This window comes from Phocoena phocoena, chromosome 19 (genome assembly GCF_963924675.1).
Source record: "Phocoena phocoena chromosome 19, mPhoPho1.1, whole genome shotgun sequence".
NCBI lineage: Eukaryota > Metazoa > Chordata > Mammalia > Artiodactyla > Phocoenidae > Phocoena > Phocoena phocoena.
In genome coordinates this window covers 39,196,850-39,216,849 of record NC_089237.1, presented here as the reverse complement: position 1 = coordinate 39,216,849, position 20,000 = coordinate 39,196,850, and the positions used below count along the sequence as shown (strand labels likewise).

The window sequence follows — 20,000 nt, the reverse complement described above, 5'->3', positions numbered from 1 at the left end:
AGCGCCGAAGGGTTTGCTGGGTCACGCCCGCCCTCGGCTGGGAGGTGGTGGCCAAACCCTCCGCCACCGCCCGATACACGAGACGTCCGTTCCCCCTGCCTGGGCGGGCGGCGGGGTCCCGCCGGGGCGGGCTGACCGCCGGGCTGGCTGGCCCTAAGGCGCCAGCGCCAGCGCAACTGGGCCTCAAGAGGCAGCCCGCGGTCCCCGCCCCCGTCTACGGCCATACCACCCTGAACGCGCCCGATCTCGTCTGATCTCGGAAGCTAAGCAGGGTCGGGCCTGGTTAGTACTTGGATGGGAGACCGCCTGGGAATACCGGGTGCTGTAGGCTTTTTGCCTCCCGCTCCGCCTTCTCCTTTACTCGCCCGCGGGCGGTGGCCGCCGGCTCCGCCCCCGCCGGGCCCCGCTGCAGGCCCCACCTCCTCAGGCCCCTCTCACCACGGCGCGCGCGCGCGTGTGTGTGTGTGTGTGTGTGTGCGTGCGCGCGCGCGCGGGTGCGCCGGAGGGGCTGCTCCCCGCCGGCACGGCCGGCCGGGCGGCCAGAAGGCGGCCCCAGAAGGCAGCCGCACCCCGGACGCTCCCGGAGTGGCTGGCCCGGACCAGAATCCGCCGCGGGCCCGGTTGCCGTCCTTTCGGCCAGCGAGCCCCTCGACCTGCACCTGGCCGCCCCCACTGGCGCCCAGCCCCGCTGCCGCCACCTGTGCGCCGGTGTGTCCCGCCACAGCTCCCTCCGGCAGAAGCCCCGCCTCCGCCGTGTCGCCGCGGCCGGGTGCGGGAGCGGGATCGAGGGCCGGGGCCGCTCCCCCGGGCCTGCCGGCCACCAGGGGCGGGCTCCTGAGCTCGGCGGGTGGTGTGCGGGCAAAGGTGGCCTTGCCGGGGCTGAGGGGCCGTGGCGACGCAATGGTGGCTCCCAGTGGCTTCGGGCCAGCTGCTGTCGGGCAGCAGGGCCGGCCCGGGCTGCGGCCGGGCTGCGCCTAGCGCCGCGTGGGCGGGCAGGGTCGATGCCCCACGGACCGCGGGCCCCGGGCCCCGAAGCCTCCGGGGCCACGTCCCTGTGAGCGACGTGCGGGATGTTGGGCGGGGCGCCAAGCGCCGAAGGGTTTGCTGGGTCACGCCCGCCCTCGGCTGGGAGGTGGTGGCCAAACCCTCCGCCACCGCCCGATACACGAGACGTCCGTTCCCCCTGCCTGGGCGGGCGGCGGGGTCCCGCCGGGGCGGGCTGACCGCCGGGCTGGCTGGCCCTAAGGCGCCAGCGCCAGCGCAACTGGGCCTCAAGAGGCAGCCCGCGGTCCCCGCCCCCGTCTACGGCCATACCACCCTGAACGCGCCCGATCTCGTCTGATCTCGGAAGCTAAGCAGGGTCGGGCCTGGTTAGTACTTGGATGGGAGACCGCCTGGGAATACCGGGTGCTGTAGGCTTTTTGCCTCCCGCTCCGCCTTCTCCTTTACTCGCCCGCGGGCGGTGGCCGCCGGCTCCGCCCCCGCCGGGCCCCGCTGCAGGCCCCACCTCCTCAGGCCCCTCCCACCACGGCGCGCGCGCGTGTGTGTGTGTGTGTGTGTGTGTGTGCGTGCGCGCGCGCGCGGGTGCGCCGGAGGGGCCGCTCCCCGCCGGCACGGCCGGCCGGGCGGCCAGAAGGCGGCCCCAGAAGGCAGCCGCACCCCGGACGCTCCCGGGGTGGCTGGCCCGGACCCAGAATCCGCCGCGGGCCCGGTTGCCGTCCTTTCGGCCAGCGAGCCCCTCGACCTGCACCTGGCCGCCCCCACTGGCGCCCAGCCCCGCTGCCGCCACCTGTGCGCCGGTGTGTCCCGCCACAGCTCCCTCCGGCAGAAGCCCCGCCTCCGCCGTGTCGCCGCGGCCGGGTGCGGGAGCGGGATCGAGGGCCGGGGCCGCTTCCCCGGGCCTGCCGGCCACCAGGGGCGGGCTCCTGAGCTCGGCGGGTGGTGTGCGGGCAAAGGTGGCCTTGCCGGGGCTGAGGGGCCGTGGCGACGCAATGGTGGCTCCCAGTGGCTTCGGGTCAGCTGCTGTCGGGCAGCAGGGCCGGCCCGGGCTGCGGCCGGGCTGCGCCTAGCGCCGCGTGGGCGGGCAGGGGCGATGCCCCACGGACCGCGGGCCCCGGGCCCCGAAGCCTCCGGGGCCACGTCCCTGTGAGCGACGTGCGGGATGTTGGGCGGGGCGCCAAGCGCCGAAGGGTTTGCTGGGTCACGCCCGCCCTCGGCTGGGAGGTGGTGGCCAAACCCTCCGCCACCGCCCGATACACGAGACGTCCGTTCCCCCTGCCTGGGCGGGCGGCGGGGTCCCGCCGGGGCGGGCTGACCGCCGGGCTGGCTGGCCTTAAGGCGCCAGCGCCAGCGCAACTGGGCCTCAAGAGGCAGCCCGCGGTCCCCGCCGCCGTCTACGGCCATACCACCCTGAACGCGCCCGATCTCGTCTGATCTCGGAAACTAAGCAGGGTCGGGCCTGGTTAGTACTTGGATGGGAGACCGCCTGGGAATACCGGGTGCTGTAGGCTTTTTGCCTCCCGCTCCGCCTTCTCCTTTACTCGCCCTTGGGCGGTGGCCGCCGGCTCCGCCCCCGCCGGGCCCCGCTGCAGGCCCCACCTCCTCAGGCCCTTCCCACCACGGCGCGCGTGCGCCGGAGGGGCCGCTCCCCGCCGGCCCGGCCGGCCGGGCGGCCAGAAGGCGGCCCGGAAGGCAGCCGCACCCCGGACGCTCCCGGGGTGGCTGGCCCGGACCCAGAATCCGCCGCGGGCCCGGTTGCCGTCCTTTCGGCCAGCGAGCCCCTCGACCTGCACCTGGCCGCCCCCACTGGCGCCCAGCCCCGCTGCCGCCACCTGTGCGCCGGTGTGTCCCGCCACAGCTCCCTCCGGCAGAAGCCCCGCCTCCGCCGTGTCGCCGCGGCCGGGTGCGGGAGCGGGATCGAGGGCCGGGGCCGCTCCCCCGGGCCTGCCGGCCACCAGGGGCGGGCTCCTGAGCTCGGCGGGTGGTGTGCGGGCAAAGGTGGCCTTGCCGGGGCTGAGGGGCCGTGGCGACGCAATGGTGGCTCCCAGTGGCTTCGGGCCAGCTGCTGTCGGGCAGCAGGGCCGGCCCGGGCTGCGGCCGGGCTGCGCCTAGCGCCGCGTGGGCGGGCAGGGGCGATGCCCCAGGGACCGCGGGCCCCGGGCCCCGAAGCCTCCGGGGCCACGTCCCTGTGAGCGACGTGCGGGATGTTGGGCGGGGCGCCAAGCGCCGAAGGGTTTGCTGGGTCACGCCCGCCCTCGGCTGGGAGGTGGTGGCCAAACCCTCCGCCACCGCCCGATACACGAGACGTCCGTTCCCCCTGCCTGGGCGGGCGGCGGGGTCCCGCCGGGGCGGGCTGACCGCCGGGCTGGCTGGCCCTAAGGCGCCAGCGCCAGCGCAACTGGGCCTCAAGAGGCAGCCCGCGGTCCCCGCCCCCGTCTACGGCCATACCACCCTGAACGCGCCCGATCTCGTCTGATCTCGGAAGCTAAGCAGGGTCGGGCCTGGTTAGTACTTGGATGGGAGACCGCCTGGGAATACCGGGTGCTGTAGGCTTTTTGCCTCCCGCTCCGCCTTCTCCTTTACTCGCCCTTGGGCGGTGGCCGCCGGCTCCGCCCCCGCCGGGCCCCGCTGCAGGCCCCACCTCCTCAGGCCCCTCCCACCACGGCGCGCGCGTGTGTGTGTGTGTGTGTGTGTGTGTGTGTGTGTGTGGGCGTGCGCGCGCGCGCGGGTGCGCCGGAGGGGCCGCTCCCCGCCGGCACGGCCGGCCGGGCGGCCAGAAGGCGGCCCCAGAAGGCAGCCGCACCCCGGACGCTCCCGGGGTGGCTGGCCCGGACCCAGAATCCGCCGCGGGCCCGGTTGCCCTCCTTTCGGCCAGCGAGCCCCTCGACCTGCACCTGGCCGCCCCCACTGGCGCCCAGCCCCGCTGCCGCCACCTGTGCGCCGGTGTGTCCCGCCACAGCTCCCTCCGGCAGAAGCCCCGCCTCCGCCGTGTCGCCGCGGCCGGGTGCGGGAGCGGGATCGAGGGCCGGGGCCGCTTCCCCGGGCCTGCCGGCCACCAGGGGCGGGCTCCTGAGCTCGGCGGGTGGTGTGCGGGCAAAGGTGGCCTTGCCGGGGCTGAGGGGCCGTGGCGACGCAATGGTGGCTCCCAGTGGCTTCGGGTCAGCTGCTGTCGGGCAGCAGGGCCGGCCCGGGCTGCGGCCGGGCTGCGCCTAGCGCCGCGTGGGCGGGCAGGGGCGATGCCCCAGGGACCGCGGGCCCCGGGCCCCGAAGCCTCCGGGGCCACGTCCCTGTGAGCGACGTGCGGGATGTTGGGCGGGGCGCCAAGCGCCGAAGGGTTTGCTGGGTCACGCCCGCCCTCGGCTGGGAGGTGGTGGCCAAACCCTCCGCCACCGCCCGATACACGAGACGTCCGTTCCCCCTGCCTGGGCGGGCGGCGGGGTCCCGCCGGGGCGGGCTGACCGCCGGGCTGGCTGGCCTTAAGGCGCCAGCGCCAGCGCAACTGGGCCTCAAGAGGCAGCCCGCGGTCCCCGCCCCCGTCTACGGCCATACCACCCTGAACGCGCCCGATCTCGTCTGATCTCGGAAGCTAAGCAGGGTCGGGCCTGGTTAGTACTTGGATGGGAGACCGCCTGGGAATACCGGGTGCTGTAGGCTTTTTGCCTCCCGCTCCGCCTTCTCCTTTACTCGCCCGCGGGCGGTGGCCGCCGGCTCCGCCCCCGCCGGGCCCCGCTGCAGGCCCCACCTCCTCAGGCCCCTCCCAACACGGCGCGCGTGCGCCGGAGGGGCCGCTCCCCGCCGGCCCGGCCGGCCGGGCGGCCAGAAGGCGGCCCCGGAAGGCAGCCGCACCCCGGAGGCTCCCGGGGTGGCTGGCCCGGACCAGAATCCGCCGCGGGCCCGGTTGCCGTCCTTTCGGCCAGCGAGCCCCTCGACCTGCACCTGGCCGCCCCCACTGGCGCCCAGCCCCGCTGCCGCCACCTGTGCGCCGGTGTGTCCCGCCACAGCTCCCTCCGGCAGAAGCCCCGCCTCCGCCGTGTCGCCGCGGCCGGGTGCGGGAGCGGGATCGAGGGCCGGGGCCGCTTCCCCGGGCCTGCCGGCCACCAGGGGCGGGCTCCTGAGCTCGGCGGGTGGTGTGCGGGCAAAGGTGGCCTTGCCGGGGCTGAGGGGCCGTGGCGACGCAATGGTGGCTCCCAGTGGCTTCGGGTCAGCTGCTGTCGGGCAGCAGGGCCGGCCCGGGCTGCGGCCGGGCTGCGCCTAGCGCCGCGTGGGCGGGCAGGGGCGATGCCCCAGGGACCGCGGGCCCCGGGCCCCGAAGCCTCCGGGGCCACGTCCCTGTGAGCGACGTGCGGGATGTTGGGCGGGGCGCCAAGCGCCGAAGGGTTTGCTGGGTCACGCCCGCCCTCGGCTGGGAGGTGGTGGCCAAACCCTCCGCCACCGCCCGATACACGAGACGTCCGTTCCCCCTGCCTGGGCGGGCGGCGGGGTCCCGCCGGGGCGGGCTGACCGCCGGGCTGGCTGGCCCTAAGGCGCCAGCGCCAGCGCAACTGGGCCTCAAGAGGCAGCCCGCGAGCCCCGCCCCCGTCTGCGGCCATACCACCCTGAACGCGCCCGATCTCGTCTGATCTCGGAAGCTAAGCAGGGTCGGGCCTGGTTAGTACTTGGATGGGAGACCGCCTGGGAATACCGGGTGCTGTAGGCTTTTTGCCTCCCGCTCCGCCTTCTCCTTTACTAGCCCGAGGGCGGTGGCCGCCGGCTCCGCCCCCGCCGGGCCCCGCTGCAGGCCCCACCTCCTCAGGCCCCTCTCACCACGGCGCGCGCGCGTGTGTGTGTGTGTGTGTGTGTGTGTGCGTGCGCGCGCGCGCGGGTGCGCCGGAGGGGCCGCTCCCCGCCGGCACGGCCGGCCGGGCGGCCAGAAGGCGGCCCCAGAAGGCAGCTGCACCCCGGACGCTCCCGGGGTGGCTGGCCCGGACCAGAATCCGCCGCGGGCCCGGTTGCCGTCCTTTCGGCCAGCGAGCCCCTCGACCTGCACCTGGCCGCCCCCACTGGCGCCCAGCCCCGCTGCCGCCACCTGTGCGCCGGTGTGTCCCGCCACAGCTCCCTCCGGCAGAAGCCCCGCCTCCGCCGTGTCGCCGCGGCCGGGTGCGGGAGCGGGATCGAGGGCCGGGGCCGCTCCCCCGGGCCTGCCGGCCACCAGGGGCGGGCTCCTGAGCTCGGCGGGTGGTGTGCGGGCAAAGGTGGCCTTGCCGGGGCTGAGGGGCCGTGGCGACGCAATGGTGGCTCCCAGTGGCTTCGGGCCAGCTGCTGTCGGGCAGCAGGGCCGGCCCGGGCTGCGGCCGGGCTGCGCCTAGCGCCGCGTGGGCGGGCAGGGGCGATGCCCCACGGACCGCGGGCCCCGGGCCCCGAAGCCTCCGGGGCCACGTCCCTGTGAGCGACGTGCGGGATGTTGGGCGGGGCGCCAAGCGCCGAAGGGTTTGCTGGGTCACGCCCGCCCTCGGCTGGGAGGTGGTGGCCAAACCCTCCGCCACCGCCCGATACACGAGACGTCCGTTCCCCCTGCCTGGGCGGGCGGCGGGGTCCCGCCGGGGCGGGCTGACCGCCGGGCTGGCTGGCCCTAAGGCGCCAGCGCCAGCGCAACTGGGCCTCAAGAGGCAGCCCGCGGTCCCCGCCCCCGTCTACGGCCATACCACCCTGAACGCGCCCGATCTCGTCTGATCTCGGAAGCTAAGCAGGGTCGGGCCTGGTTAGTACTTGGATGGGAGACCGCCTGGGAATACCGGGTGCTGTAGGCTTTTTGCCTCCCGCTCCGCCTTCTCCTTTACTCGCCCGCGGGCGGTGGCCGCCGGCTCCGCCCCCGCCGGGCCCCGCTGCAGGCCCCACCTCCTCAGGCCCCTCCCACCACGGCGCGCGCGCGTGTGTGTGTGTGTGTGTGTGTGTGTGTGCGTGCGCGCGCGCGCGGGTGCGCCGGAGGGGCCGCTCCCCGCCGGCACGGCCGGCCGGGCGGCCAGAAGGCGGCCCCAGAAGGCAGCCGCACCCCGGACGCTCCCGGGGTGGCTGGCCCGGACCCAGAATCCGCCGCGGGCCCGGTTGCCGTCCTTTCGGCCAGCGAGCCCCTCGACCTGCACCTGGCCGCCCCCACTGGCGCCCAGCCCCGCTGCCGCCACTTGTGCGCCGGTGTGTCCCGCCACAGCTCCCTCCGGCAGAAGCCCCGCCTCCGCCGTGTCGCCGCGGCCGGGTGCGGGAGCGGGATCGAGGGCCGGGGCCGCTTCCCCGGGCCTGCCGGCCACCAGGGGCGGGCTCCTGAGCTCGGCGGGTGGTGTGCGGGCAAAGGTGGCCTTGCCAGGGCTGAGGGGCCGTGGCGACGCAATGGTGGCTCCCAGTGGCTTCGGGTCAGCTGCTGTCGGGCAGCAGGGCCGGCCCGGGCTGCGGCCGGGCTGCGCCTAGCGCCGCGTGGGCGGGCAGGGGCGATGCCCCACGGACCGCGGGCCCCGGGCCCCGAAGCCTCCGGGGCCACGTCCCTGTGAGCGACGTGCGGGATGTTGGGCGGGGCGCCAAGCGCCGAAGGGTTTGCTGGGTCACGCCCGCCCTCGGCTGGGAGGTGGTGGCCAAACCCTCCGCCACCGCCCGATACACGAGACGTCCGTTCCCCCTGCCTGGGCGGGCGGCGGGGTCCCGCCGGGGCGGGCTGACCGCCGGGCTGGCTGGCCTTAAGGCGCCAGCGCCAGCGCAACTGGGCCTCAAGAGGCAGCCCGCGGTCCCCGCCGCCGTCTACGGCCATACCACCCTGAACGCGCCCGATCTCGTCTGATCTCGGAAACTAAGCAGGGTCGGGCCTGGTTAGTACTTGGATGGGAGACCGCCTGGGAATACCGGGTGCTGTAGGCTTTTTGCCTCCCGCTCCGCCTTCTCCTTTACTCGCCCGCGGGCGGTGGCCGCCGGCTCCGCCCCCGCCGGGTCCCGCTGCAGGCCCCACCTCCTCAGGCCCCTCCCACCACGGCGCGCGTGCGCCGGAGGGGCCGCTCCCCGCCGGCCCGGCCGGCCGGGCGGCCAGAAGGCGGCCCCGGAAGGCAGCCGCACCCCGGACGCTCCCGGGGTGGCTGGCCCGGACCCAGAATCCGCCGCGGGCCCGGTTGCCGTCCTTTCGGCCAGCGAGCCCCTCGACCTGCACCTGGCCGCCCCCACTGGCGCCCAGCCCCGCTGCCGCCACCTGTGCGCCGGTGTGTCCCGCCACAGCTCCCTCCGGCAGAAGCCCCGCCTCCGCCGTGTCGCCGCGGCCGGGTGCGGGAGCGGGATCGAGGGCCGGGGCCGCTCCCCCGGGCCTGCCGGCCACCAGGGGCGGGCTCCTGAGCTCGGCGGGTGGTGTGCGGGCAAAGGTGGCCTTGCCGGGGCTGAGGGGCCGTGGCGACGCAATGGTGGCTCCCAGTGGCTTCGGGCCAGCTGCTGTCGGGCAGCAGGGCCGGCCCGGGCTGTGGCCGGGCTGCGCCTAGCGCCGCGTGGGCGGGCAGGGGCGATGCCCCACGGACCGCGGGCCCCGGGCCCCGAAGCCTCCGGGGCCACGTCCCTGTGAGCGACGTGCGGGATGTTGGGCGGGGCGCCAAGCGCCAAAGGGTTTGCTGGGTCACGCCCGCCCTCGGCTGGGAGGTGGTGGCCAAACCCTCCGCCACCGCCCGATACACGAGACGTCCGTTCCCCCTGCCTGGGCGGGCGGCGGGGTCCCGCCGGGGCGGGCTGACCGCCGGGCTGGCTGGCCCTAAGGCGCCAGCGCCAGCGCAACTGGGCCTCAAGAGGCAGCCCGCGGTCCCCGCCCCCGTCTACGGCCATACCACCCTGAACGCGCCCGATCTCGTCTGATCTCGGAAGCTAAGCAGGGTCGGGCCTGGTTAGTACTTGGATGGGAGACCGCCTGGGAATACCGGGTGCTGTAGGCTTTTTGCCTCCCGCTCCGCCTTCTCCTTTACTCGCCCTTGGGCGGTGGCCGCCGGCTCCGCCCCCGCCGGGCCCCGCTGCAGGCCCCACCTCCTCAGGCCCCTCCCACCACGGCGCGCGCGCGTGTGTGTGTGTGTGTGTGTGTGTGTGTGTGGGCGTGCGCGCGCGCGCGGGTGCGCCGGAGGGGCCGCTCCCCGCCGGCACGGCCGGCCGGGCGGCCAGAAGGCGGCCCCAGAAGGCAGCCGCACCCCGGACGCTCCCGGGGTGGCTGGCCCGGACCCAGAATCCGCCGCGGGCCCGGTTGCCCTCCTTTCGGCCAGCGAGCCCCTCGACCTGCACCTGGCCGCCCCCACTGGCGCCCAGCCCCGCTGCCGCCACCTGTGCGCCGGTGTGTCCCGCCACAGCTCCCTCCGGCAGAAGCCCCGCCTCCGCCGTGTCGCCGCGGCCGGGTGCGGGAGCGGGATCGAGGGCCGGGGCCGCTTCCCCGGGCCTGCCGGCCACCAGGGGCGGGCTCCTGAGCTCGGCGGGTGGTGTGCGGGCAAAGGTGGCCTTGCCGGGGCTGAGGGGCCGTGGCGACGCAATGGTGGCTCCCAGTGGCTTCGGGTCAGCTGCTGTCGGGCAGCAGGGCCGGCCCGGGCTGCGGCCGGGCTGCGCCTAGCGCCGCGTGGGAGGGCAGGGGCGATGCCCCAGGGACCGCGGGCCCCGGGCCCCGAAGCCTCCGGGGCCACGTCCCTGTGAGCGACGTGCGGGATGTTGGGCGGGGCGCCAAGCGCCGAAGGGTTTGCTGGGTCACGCCCGCCCTCGGCTGGGAGGTGGTGGCCAAACCCTCCGCCACCGCCCGATACACGAGACGTCCGTTCCCCCTGCCTGGGCGGGCGGCGGGGTCCCGCCGGGGCGGGCTGACCGCCGGGCTGGCTGGCCCTAAGGCGCCAGCGCCAGCGCAACTGGGCCTCAAGAGGCAGCCCGCGGTCCCCGCCCCCGTCTACGGCCATACCACCCTGAACGCGCCCGATCTCGTCTGATCTCGGAAGCTAAGCAGGGTCGGGCCTGGTTAGTACTTGGATGGGAGACCGCCTGGGAATACCGGGTGCTGTAGGCTTTTTGCCTCCCGCTCCGCCTTCTCCTTTACTCGCCCGCGGGCGGTGGCCGCCGGCTCCGCCCCCGCCGGGCCCCGCTGCAGGCCCCACCTCCTCAGGCCCCTCTCACCACGGCGCGCGCGCGCGTGTGTGTGTGTGTGTGTGTGTGCGTGCGCGCGCGCGCGGGTGCGCCGGAGGGGCCGCTCCCCGCCGGCACGGCCGGCCGGGCGGCCAGAAGGCGGCCCCAGAAGGCAGCCGCACCCCGGAGGCTCCCGGGGTGGCTGGCCCGGACCAGAATCCGCCGCGGGCCCGGTTGCCGTCCTTTCGGCCAGCGAGCCCCTCGACCTGCACCTGGCCGCCCCCACTGGCGCCCAGCCCCGCTGCCGCCACCTGTGCGCCGGTGTGTCCCGCCACAGCTCCCTCCGGCAGAAGCCCCGCCTCCGCCGTGTCGCCGCGGCCGGGTGCGGGAGCGGGATCGAGGGCCGGGGCCGCTTCCCCGGGCCTGCCGGCCACCAGGGGCGGGCTCCTGAGCTCGGCGGGTGGTGTGCGGGCAAAGGTGGCCTTGCCGGGGCTGAGGGGCCATGGCGACGCAATGGTGGCTCCCAGTGGCTTCGGGTCAGCTGCTGTCGGGCAGCAGGGCCGGCCCGGGCTGCGGCCGGGCTGCGCCTAGCGCCGCGTGGGCGGGCAGGGGCGATGCCCCAGGGACCGCGGGCCCCGGGCCCCGAAGCCTCCGGGGCCACGTCCCTGTGAGCGACGTGCGGGATGTTGGGCGGGGCGCCAAGCGCCGAAGGGTTTGCTGGGTCATGCCCGCCCTCGGCTGGGAGGTGGTGGCCAAACCCTCCGCCACCGCCCGATACACGAGACGTCCGTTCCCCCTGCCTGGGCGGGCGGCGGGGTCCCGCCGGGGCGGGCTGACCGCCGGGCTGGCTGGCCCTAAGGCGCCAGCGCCAGCGCAACTGGGCCTCAAGAGGCAGCCCGCGGTCCCCGCCCCCGTCTACGGCCATACCACCCTGAACGCGCCCGATCTCGTCTGATCTCGGAAGCTAAGCAGGGTCGGGCCTGGTTAGTACTTGGATGGGAGACCGCCTGGGAATACCGGGTGCTGTAGGCTTTTTGCCTCCCGCTCCGCCTTCTCCTTTACTCGCCCGCGGGCGGTGGCCGCCGGCTCCGCCCCCGCCGGGCCCCGCTGCAGGCCCCACCTCCTCAGGCCCCTCCCACCACGGCGCGCGCGCGCGTGTGTGTGTGTGTGTGTGTGTGCGTGCGCGCGCGCGCGGGTGCGCCGGAGGGGCCGCTCCCCGCCGGCACGGCCGGCCGGGCGGCCAGAAGGCGGCCCCGGAAGGCAGCCGCACCCCGGACGCTCCCGGGGTGGCTGGCCCGGACCCAGAATCCGCCGCGGGCCCGGTTGCCGTCCTTTCGGCCAGCGAGCCCCTCGACCTGCACCTGGCCGCCCCCACTGGCGCCCAGCCCCGCTGCCGCCACCTGTGCGCCGGTGTGTCCCGCCACAGCTCCCTCCGGCAGAAGCCCCGCCTCCGCCGTGTCGCCGCGGCCGGGTGCGGGAGCGGGATCGAGGGCCGGGGCCGCTTCCCTGGGCCTGCCGGCCACCAGGGGCGGGCTCCTGAGCTCGGCGGGTGGTGTGCGGGCAAAGGTGGCCTTGCCGGGGCTGAGGGGCCGTGGCGACGCAATGGTGGCTCCCAGTGGCTTCGGGTCAGCTGCTGTCGGGCAGCAGGGCCGGCCCGGGCTGCGGCCGGGCTGCGCCTAGCGCCGCGTGGGCGGGCAGGGGCGATGCCCCAGGGACCGCGGGCCCCGGGCCCCGAAGCCTCCGGGGCCACGTCCCTGTGAGCGACGTGCGGGATGTTGGGCGGGGCGCCAAGCGCCGAAGGGTTTGCTGGGTCACGCCCGCCCTCGGCTGGGAGGTGGTGGCCAAACCCTCCGCCACCGCCCGATACACGAGACGTCCGTTCCCCCTGCCTGGGCGGGCGGCGGGGTCCCGCCGGGGCGGGCTGACCGCCGGGCTGGCTGGCCTTAAGGCGCCAGCGCCAGCGCAACTGGGCCTCAAGAGGCAGCCCGCGGTCCCCGCCCCCGTCTACGGCCATACCACCCTGAACGCGCCCGATCTCGTCTGATCTCGGAAGCTAAGCAGGGTCGGGCCTGGTTAGTACTTGGATGGGAGACCGCCTGGGAATACCGGGTGCTGTAGGCTTTTTGCCTCCCGCTCCGCCTTCTCCTTTACTAGCCCGCGGGCGGTGGCCGCCGGCTCCGCCCCCGCCGGGCCCCGCTGCAGGCCCCACCTCCTCAGGCCCCTCCCACCACGGCGCGCGTGCGCCGGAGGGGCCGCTCCCCGCCGGCCCGGCCGGCCGGGCGGCCAGAAGGCGGCCCCGGAAGGCAGCCGCACCCCGGACGCTCCCGGGGTGGCTGGCCCGGACCCAGAATCCGCCGCGGGCCCGGTTGCCGTCCTTTCGGCCAGCGAGCCCCTCGACCTGCACCTGGCCGCCCCCACTGGCGCCCAGCCCCGCTGCCGCCACCTGTGCGCCGGTGTGTCCCGCCACAGCTCCCTCCGGCAGAAGCCCCGCCTCCGCCGTGTCGCCGCGGCCGGGTGCGGGAGCGGGATCGAGGGCCGGGGCCGCTCCCCCGGGCCTGCCGGCCACCAGGGGCGGGCTCCTGAGCTCGGCGGGTGGTGTGCGGGCAAAGGTGGCCTTGCCGGGGCTGAGGGGCCGTGGCGACGCAATGGTGGCTCCCAGTGGCTTCGGGCCAGCTGCTGTCGGGCAGCAGGGCCGGCCCGGGCTGCGGCCGGGCTGCGCCTAGCGCCGCGTGGGCGGGCAGGGGCGATGCCCCACGGACCGCGGGCCCCGGGCCCCGAAGCCTCCGGGGCCACGTCCCTGTGAGCGACGTGCGGGATGTTGGGCGGGGCGCCAAGCGCCGAAGGGTTTGCTGGGTCACGCCCGCCCTCGGCTGGGAGGTGGTGGCCAAACCCTCCGCCACCGCCCGATACACGAGACGTCCGTTCCCCCTGCCTGGGCGGGCGGCGGGGTCCCGCCGGGGCGGGCTGACCGCCGGGCTGGCTGGCCCTAAGGCGCCAGCGCCAGCGCAACTGGGCCTCAAGAGGCAGCCCGCGGTCCCCGCCCCCGTCTACGGCCATACCACCCTGAACGCGCCCGATCTCGTCTGATCTCGGAAGCTAAGCAGGGTCGGGCCTGGTTAGTACTTGGATGGGAGACCGCCTGGGAATACCGGGTGCTGTAGGCTTTTTGCCTCCCGCTCCGCCTTCTCCTTTACTCGCCCGCGGGCGGTGGCCGCCGGCTCCGCCCCCGCCGGGCCCCGCTGCAGGCCCCACCTCCTCAGGCCCCTCCCAACACGGCGCGCGCGCGCGTGTGTGTGTGTGTGTGTGTGTGTGTGTGCGTGCGCGCGCGCGCGGGTGCGCAGGAGGGGCCGCTCCCCGCCGGCACGGCCGGCCGGGCGGCCAGAAGGCGGCCCCAGAAGGCAGCCGCACCCCGGACGCTCCCGGGGTGGCTGGCCCGGACCCAGAATCCGCCGCGGGCCCGGTTGCCGTCCTTTCGGCCAGCGAGCCCCTCGACCTGCACCTGGCCGCCCCCACTGGCGCCCAGCCCCGCTGCCGCCACCTGTGCGCCGGTGTGTCCCGCCACAGCTCCCGCCGGCAGAAGCCCCGCCTCCGCCGTGTCGCCGCGGCCGGGTGCGGGAGCGGGATCGAGGGCCGGGGCCGCTTCCCCGGGCCTGCCGGCCACCAGGGGCGGGCTCCTGAGCTCGGCGGGTGGTGTGCGGGCAAAGGTGGCCTTGCCGGGGCTGAGGGGCCGTGGCGACGCAATGGTGGCTCCCAGTGGCTTCGGGCCAGCTGCTGTCGGGCAGCAGGCCCGGCCCGGGCTGCGGCCGGGCTGCGCCTAGCGCCGCGTGGGCGGGCAGGGGCGATGCCCCACGGACCGCGGGCCCCGGGCCCCGAAGCCTCCGGGGCCACGTCCCTGTGAGCGACGTGCGGGATGTTGGGCGGGGCGCCAAGCGCCGAAGTGTTTGCTGGGTCACGCCCGCCCTCGGCTGGGAGGTGGTGGCCAAACCCTCCGCCACCGCCCGATACACGAGACGTCCGTTCCCCCTGCCTGGGCGGGCGGCGGGGTCCCGCCGGGGCGGGCTGACCGCCGGGCTGGCTGGCCCTAAGGCGCCAGCGCCAGCGCAACTGGGCCTCAAGAGGCAGCCCGCGGTCCCCGCCCCCGTCTACGGCCATACCACCCTGAACGCGCCCGATCTCGTCTGATCTCGGAAGCTAAGCAGGGTCGGGCCTGGTTAGTACTTGGATGGGAGACCGCCTGGGAATACCGGGTGCTGTAGGCTTTTTGCCTCCCGCTCCGCCTTCTCCTTTACTCGCCCGCGGGCGGTGGCCGCCGGCTCCGCCCCCGCCGGGCCCCGCTGCAGGCCCCACCTCCTCAGGCCCCTCCCACCACGGCGCGCGCGCGCGTGTGTGTGTGTGTGTGTGTGTGCGTGCGCGCGCGCGCGGGTGCGCCGGAGGGGCCGCTCCCCGCCGGCACGGCCGGCCGGGCGGCCAGAAGGCGGCCCCGGAAGGCAGCCGCACCCCGGACGCTCCCGGGGTGGCTGGCCCGGACCCAGAATCCGCCGCGGGCCCGGTTGCCCTCCTTTCGGCCAGCGAGCCCCTCGACCTGCACCTGGCCGCCCCCACTGGCGCCCAGCCCCGCTGCCGCCACCTGTGCGCCGGTGTGTCCCGCCACAGCTCCCTCCGGCAGAAGCCCCGCCTCCGCCGTGTCGCCGCGGCCGGGTGCGGGAGCGGGATCGAGGGCCGGGGCCGCTTCCCCGGGCCTGCCGGCCACCAGGGGCGGGCTCCTGAGCTCGGCGGGTGGTGTGCGGGCAAAGGTGGCCTTGCCGGGGCTGAGGGGCCGTGGCGACGCAATGGTGGCTCCCAGTGGCTTCGGGTCAGCTGCTGTCGGGCAGCAGGGCCGGCCCGGGCTGCGGCCGGGCTGCGCCTAGCGCCGCGTGGGCGGGCAGGGGCGATGCCCCAGGGACCGCGGGCCCCGGGCCCCGAAGCCTCCGGGGCCACGTCCCTGTGAGCGACGTGCGGGATGTTGGGCGGGGCGCCAAGCGCCGAAGGGTTTGCTGGGTCACGCCCGCCCTCGGCTGGGAGGTGGTGGCCAAACCCTCCGCCACCGCCCGATACACGAGACGTCCGTTCCCCCTGCCTGGGCGGGCGGCGGGGTCCCGCCGGGGCGGGCTGACCGCCGGGCTGGCTGGCCCTAAGGCGCCAGCGCCAGCGCAACTGGGCCTCAAGAGGCAGCCCGCGGTCCCCGCCCCCGTCTACGGCCATACCACCCTGAACGCGCCCGATCTCGTCTGATCTCGGAAGCTAAGCAGGGTCGGGCCTGGTTAGTACTTGGATGGGAGACCGCCTGGGAATACCGGGTGCTGTAGGCTTTTTGCCTCCCGCTCCGCCTTCTCCTTTACTCGCCCGCGGGCGGTGGCCGCCGGCTCCGCCCCCGCCGGGCCCCGCTGCAGGCCCCACCTCCTCAGGCCCCTCTCACCACGGCGCGCGTGCGCGTGTGTGTGTGTGTGTGTGTGTGCGTGCGCGCGCGCGCGGGTGCGCCGGAGGGGCCGCTCCCCGCCGGCACGGCCGGCCGGGCGGCCAGAAGGCGGCCCCGGAAGGCAGCCGCACCCCGGAGGCTCCCGGGGTGGCTGGCCCGGACCAGAATCCGCCGCGGGCCCGGTTGCCGTCCTTTCGGCCAGCGAGCCCCTCGACCTGCACCTGGCCGCCCCCACTGGCGCCCAGCCCCGCTGCCGCCACCTGTGCGCCGGTGTGTCCCGCCACAGCTCCCTCCGGCAGAAGCCCCGCCTCCGCCGTGTCGCCGCGGCCGGGTGCGGGAGCGGGATCGAGGGCCGGGGCCGCTTCCCCGGGCCTGCCGGCCACCAGGGGCGGGCTCCTGAGCTCGGCGGGTGGTGTGCGGGCAAAGGTGGCCTTGCCGGGGCTGAGGGGCCGTGGCGACGCAATGGTGGCTCCCAGTGGCTTCGGGTCAGCTGCTGTCGGGCAGCAGGGCCGGCCCGGGCTGCGGCCGGGCTGCGCCTAGCGCCGCGTGGGCGGGCAGGGGCGATGCCCCAGGGACCGCGGGCCCCGGGCCCCGAAGCCTCCGGGGCCACGTCCCTGTGAGCGACGTGCGGGATGTTGGGCGGGGCGCCAAGCGCCGAAGGGTTTGCTGGGTCACGCCCGCCCTCGGCTGGGAGGTGGTGGCCAAACCCTCCGCCACCGCCCGATACACGAGACGTCCGTTCCCCCTGCCTGGGCGGGCGGCGGGGTCCCGCCGGGGCGGGCTGACCGCCGGGCTGGCTGGCCCTAAGGCGCCAGCGCCAGCGCAACTGGGCCTCAAGAGGCAGCCCGCGGTCCCCGCCCCCGTCTACGGCCATACCACCCTGAACGCGCCCGATCTCGTCTGATCTCGGAAGCTAAGCAGGGTCGGGCCTGGTTAGTACTTGGATGGGAGACCGCCTGGGAATACCGGGTGCTGTAGGCTTTTTGCCTCCCGCTCCGCCTTCTCCTTTACTCGCCCGCGGGCGGTGGCCGCCGGCTCCGCCCCCGCCGGGCCCCGCTGCAGGCCCCACCTCCTCAGGCCCCTCCCACCACGGCGCGCGCGCGCGTGTGTGTGTGTGTGTGTGTGTGCGTGCGCGCGCGCGCGGGTGCGCCGGAGGGGCCGCTCCCCGCCGGCACGGCCGGCCGGGCGGCCAGAAGGCGGCCCCGGAAGGCAGCCGCACCCCGGACGCTCCCGGGGTGGCTGGCCCGGACCCAGAATCCGCCGCGGGCCCGGTTGCCGTCCTTTCGGCCAGCGAGCCCCTCGACCTGCACCTGGCCGCCCCCACTGGCGCCCAGCCCCGCTGCCGCCACCTGTGCGCCGGTGTGTCCCGCCACAGCTCCCTCCGGCAGAAGCCCCGCCTCCGCCGTGTCGCCGCGGCCGGGTGCGGGAGCGGGATCGAGGGCCGGGGCCGCTCCCCCGGGCCTGCCGGCCACCAGGGGCGGGCTCCTGAGCTCGGCGGGTGGTGTGCGGGCAAAGGTGGCCTTGCCGGGGCTGAGGGGCCGTGGCGACGCAATGGTGGCTCCCAGTGGCTTCGGGCCAGCTGCTGTCGGGCAGCAGGGCCGGCCCGGGCTGCGGCCGGGCTGCGCCTAGCGCCGCGTGGGCGGGCAGGGGCGATGCCCCACGGACCGCGGGCCCCGGGCCCCGAAGCCTCCGGGGCCACGTCCCTGTGAGCGACGTGCGGGATGTTGGGCGGGGCGCCAAGCGCCGAAGGGTTTGCTGGGTCACGCCCGCCCTCGGCTGGGAGGTGGTGGCCAAACCCTCCGCCACCGCCCGATACACGAGACGTCCGTTCCCCCTGCCTGGGCGGGCGGCGGGGTCCCGCCGGGGCGGGCTGACCGCCGGGCTGGCTGGCCCTAAGGCGCCAGCGCCAGCGCAACTGGGCCTCAAGAGGCAGCCCGCGGTCCCCGCCCCCGTCTACGGCCATACCACCCTGAACGCGCCCGATCTCGTCTGATCTCGGAAGCTAAGCAGGGTCGGGCCTGGTTAGTACTTGGATGGGAGACCGCCTGGGAATACCGGGTGCTGTAGGCTTTTTGCCTCCCGCTCCGCCTTCTCCTTTACTCGCCCGCGGGCGGTGGCCGCCGGCTCCGCCCCCGCCGGGCCCCGCTGCAGGCCCCACCTCCTCAGGCCCCTCCCACCACGGCGCGCGCGCGCGTGTGTGTGTGTGTGTGTGTGTGCGTGCGCGCGCGCGCGGGTGCGCCGGAGGGGCCGCTCCCCGCCGGCACGGCCGGCCGGGCGGCCAGAAGGCGGCCCCGGAAGGCAGCCGCACCCCGGACGCTCCCGGGGTGGCTGGCCCGGACCCAGAATCCGCCGCGGGCCCGGTTGCCGTCCTTTCGGCCAGCGAGCCCCTCGACCTGCACCTGGCCGCCCCCACTGGCGCCCAGCCCCGCTGCCGCCACCTGTGCGCCGGTGTGTCCCGCCACAGCTCCCTCCGGCAGAAGCCCCGCCTCCGCCGTGTCGCCGCGGCCGGGTGCGGGAGCGGGATCGAGGGCCGGGGCCGCTTCCCCGGGCCTGCCGGCCACCAGGGGCGGGCTCCTGAGCTCGGCGGGTGGTGTGCGGGCAAAGGTGGCCTTGCCGGGGCTGAGGGGCCGTGGCGACGCAATGGTGGCTCCCAGTGGCTTCGGGTCAGCTGCTGTCGGGCAGCAGGGCCGGCCCGGGCTGCGGCCGGGCTGCGCCTAGCGCCGCGTGGGCGGGCAGGGGCGATGCCCCAGGGACCGCGGGCCCCGGGCCCCGAAGCCTCCGGGGCCACGTCCCTGTGAGCGACGTGCGGGATGTTGGGCGGGGCGCCAAGCGCCGAAGGGTTTGCTGGGTCACGCCCGCCCTCGGCTGGGAGGTGGTGGCCAAACCCTCCGCCACCGCCCGATACACGAGACGTCCGTTCCCCCTGCCTGGGCGGGCGGCGGGGTCCCGCCGGGGCGGGCTGACCGCCGGGCTGGCTGGCCCTAAGGCGCCAGCGCCAGCGCAACTGGGCCTCAAGAGGCAGCCCGCGGTCCCCGCCCCCGTCTACGGCCATACCACCCTGAACGCGCCCGATCTCGTCTGATCTCGGAAGCTAAGCAGGGTCGGGCCTGGTTAGTACTTGGATGGGAGACCGCCTGGGAATACCGGGTGCTGTAGGCTTTTTGCCTCCCGCTCCGCCTTCTCCTTTACTCGCCCGCGGGCGGTGGCCGCCGGCTCCGCCCCCGCCGGGCCCCGCTGCAGGCCCCACCTCCTCAGGCCCCTCCCACCACGGCGCGCGCGCGCGTGTGTGTGTGTGTGTGTGTGTGCGTGCGCGCGCACGCGGGTGCGCCGGAGGGGCCGCTCCCCGCCGGCACGGCCGGCCGGGCGGCCAGAAGGCGGCCCCAGAAGGCAGCCGCACCCCGGAGGCTCCCGGGGTGGCTGGCCCGGACCAGAATCCGCCGCGGGCCCGGTTGCCGTCCTTTCGGCCAGCGAGCCCCTCGACCTGCACCTGGCCGCCCCCACTGGCGCCCAGCCCCGCTGCCGCCACCTGTGCGCCGGTGTGTCCCGCCACAGCTCACTCCGGCAGAAGCCCCGCCTCCGCCGTGTCGCCGCGGCCGGGTGCGGGAGCGGGATCGAGGGCCGGGGCCGCTTCCCCGGGCCTGCCGGCCACCAGGGGCGGGCTCCTGAGCTCGGCGGGTGGTGTGCGGGCAAAGGTGGCCTTGCCGGGGCTGAGGGGCCGTGGCGACGCAATGGTGGCTCCCAGTGGCTTCGGGTCAGCTGCTGTCGGGCAGCAGGGCCGGCCCGGGCTGCGGCCGGGCTGCGCCTAGCGCCGCGTGGGCGGGCAGGGGCGATGCCCCAGGGACCGCGGGCCCCGGGCCCCGAAGCCTCCGGGGCCACGTCCCTGTGAGCGACGTGCGGGATGTTGGGCGGGGCGCCAAGCGCCGAAGGGTTTGCTGGGTCACGCCCGCCCTCGGCTGGGAGGTGGTGGCCAAACCCTCCGCCACCGCCCGATACACGAGACGTCCGTTCCCCCTGCCTGGGCGGGCGGCGGGGTCCCGCCGGGGCGGGCTGACCGCCGGGCTGGCTGGCCTTAAGGCGCCAGCGCCAGCGCAACTGGGCCTCAAGAGGCAGCCCGCGGTCCCCGCCGCCGTCTACGGCCATACCACCCAGAACGCGCCCGATCTCGTCTGATCTCGGAAACTAAGCAGGGTCGGGCCTGGTTAGTACTTGGATGGGAGACCGCCTGGGAATACCGGGTGCTGTAGGCTTTTTGCCTCCCGCTCCGCCTTCTCCTTTACTCGCCCGCGGGCGGTGGCCGCCGGCTCCGCCCCCGCCGGGTCCCGCTGCAGGCCCCACCTCCTCAGGCCCCTCCCACCACGGCGCGCGTGCGCCGGAGGGGCCGCTCCCCGCCGGCCCGGCCGGCCGGGCGGCCAGAAGGCGGCCCCGGAAGGCAGCCGCACCCCGGACGCTCCCGGGGTGGCTGGCCCGGACC

The 20,000-nt window shown here is 76.4% G+C and overlaps 19 non-coding genes across 19 annotated transcripts; all 19 read left to right on the top strand.

Annotated features, from left to right (window-relative positions):
- The first annotated feature begins 212 nt into the window (after positions 1 to 212).
- Positions 213 to 331, top strand: LOC136139442 (5S ribosomal RNA). Its single transcript, XR_010656979.1, has one exon. It is a non-coding gene; the product is annotated as a 5S ribosomal RNA (ribosomal RNA).
- Positions 332 to 1,300: 969 nt separating this feature from the next.
- Positions 1,301 to 1,419, top strand: LOC136139431 (5S ribosomal RNA). The gene has a single exon (XR_010656968.1). It is a non-coding gene; the product is annotated as a 5S ribosomal RNA (ribosomal RNA).
- Positions 1,420 to 2,391: 972 nt separating this feature from the next.
- On the top strand, positions 2,392 to 2,510 carry LOC136139473 (5S ribosomal RNA). Its single transcript, XR_010657008.1, has one exon. It is a non-coding gene; the product is annotated as a 5S ribosomal RNA (ribosomal RNA).
- Positions 2,511 to 3,433: 923 nt separating this feature from the next.
- On the top strand, positions 3,434 to 3,552 carry LOC136139419 (5S ribosomal RNA). Its single transcript, XR_010656956.1, has one exon. It is a non-coding gene; the product is annotated as a 5S ribosomal RNA (ribosomal RNA).
- A 982-nt stretch (positions 3,553 to 4,534) lies between these two features.
- LOC136139408 (5S ribosomal RNA) lies at positions 4,535 to 4,653 on the top strand. Its single transcript, XR_010656945.1, has one exon. It is a non-coding gene; the product is annotated as a 5S ribosomal RNA (ribosomal RNA).
- Positions 4,654 to 5,576: 923 nt separating this feature from the next.
- Positions 5,577 to 5,695, top strand: LOC136139438 (5S ribosomal RNA). Its single transcript, XR_010656975.1, has one exon. It is a non-coding gene; the product is annotated as a 5S ribosomal RNA (ribosomal RNA).
- A 971-nt stretch (positions 5,696 to 6,666) lies between these two features.
- Positions 6,667 to 6,785, top strand: LOC136139396 (5S ribosomal RNA). Its single transcript, XR_010656934.1, has one exon. It is a non-coding gene; the product is annotated as a 5S ribosomal RNA (ribosomal RNA).
- Positions 6,786 to 7,759: 974 nt separating this feature from the next.
- On the top strand, positions 7,760 to 7,878 carry LOC136139472 (5S ribosomal RNA). The gene has a single exon (XR_010657007.1). It is a non-coding gene; the product is annotated as a 5S ribosomal RNA (ribosomal RNA).
- A 924-nt stretch (positions 7,879 to 8,802) lies between these two features.
- LOC136139385 (5S ribosomal RNA) lies at positions 8,803 to 8,921 on the top strand. The gene has a single exon (XR_010656923.1). It is a non-coding gene; the product is annotated as a 5S ribosomal RNA (ribosomal RNA).
- A 978-nt stretch (positions 8,922 to 9,899) lies between these two features.
- LOC136139374 (5S ribosomal RNA) lies at positions 9,900 to 10,018 on the top strand. The gene has a single exon (XR_010656912.1). It is a non-coding gene; the product is annotated as a 5S ribosomal RNA (ribosomal RNA).
- Positions 10,019 to 10,987: 969 nt separating this feature from the next.
- On the top strand, positions 10,988 to 11,106 carry LOC136139363 (5S ribosomal RNA). The gene has a single exon (XR_010656901.1). It is a non-coding gene; the product is annotated as a 5S ribosomal RNA (ribosomal RNA).
- A 970-nt stretch (positions 11,107 to 12,076) lies between these two features.
- LOC136139352 (5S ribosomal RNA) lies at positions 12,077 to 12,195 on the top strand. Its single transcript, XR_010656890.1, has one exon. It is a non-coding gene; the product is annotated as a 5S ribosomal RNA (ribosomal RNA).
- Positions 12,196 to 13,119: 924 nt separating this feature from the next.
- Positions 13,120 to 13,238, top strand: LOC136139341 (5S ribosomal RNA). Its single transcript, XR_010656879.1, has one exon. It is a non-coding gene; the product is annotated as a 5S ribosomal RNA (ribosomal RNA).
- A 976-nt stretch (positions 13,239 to 14,214) lies between these two features.
- On the top strand, positions 14,215 to 14,333 carry LOC136139330 (5S ribosomal RNA). Its single transcript, XR_010656868.1, has one exon. It is a non-coding gene; the product is annotated as a 5S ribosomal RNA (ribosomal RNA).
- Positions 14,334 to 15,303: 970 nt separating this feature from the next.
- On the top strand, positions 15,304 to 15,422 carry LOC136139318 (5S ribosomal RNA). Its single transcript, XR_010656857.1, has one exon. It is a non-coding gene; the product is annotated as a 5S ribosomal RNA (ribosomal RNA).
- Positions 15,423 to 16,391: 969 nt separating this feature from the next.
- On the top strand, positions 16,392 to 16,510 carry LOC136139305 (5S ribosomal RNA). Its single transcript, XR_010656845.1, has one exon. It is a non-coding gene; the product is annotated as a 5S ribosomal RNA (ribosomal RNA).
- A 970-nt stretch (positions 16,511 to 17,480) lies between these two features.
- Positions 17,481 to 17,599, top strand: LOC136139293 (5S ribosomal RNA). Its single transcript, XR_010656834.1, has one exon. It is a non-coding gene; the product is annotated as a 5S ribosomal RNA (ribosomal RNA).
- Positions 17,600 to 18,569: 970 nt separating this feature from the next.
- Positions 18,570 to 18,688, top strand: LOC136139282 (5S ribosomal RNA). The gene has a single exon (XR_010656823.1). It is a non-coding gene; the product is annotated as a 5S ribosomal RNA (ribosomal RNA).
- A 969-nt stretch (positions 18,689 to 19,657) lies between these two features.
- Positions 19,658 to 19,776, top strand: LOC136139510 (5S ribosomal RNA). Its single transcript, XR_010657042.1, has one exon. It is a non-coding gene; the product is annotated as a 5S ribosomal RNA (ribosomal RNA).
- The last annotated feature ends 224 nt before the right edge of the window (positions 19,777 to 20,000 follow it).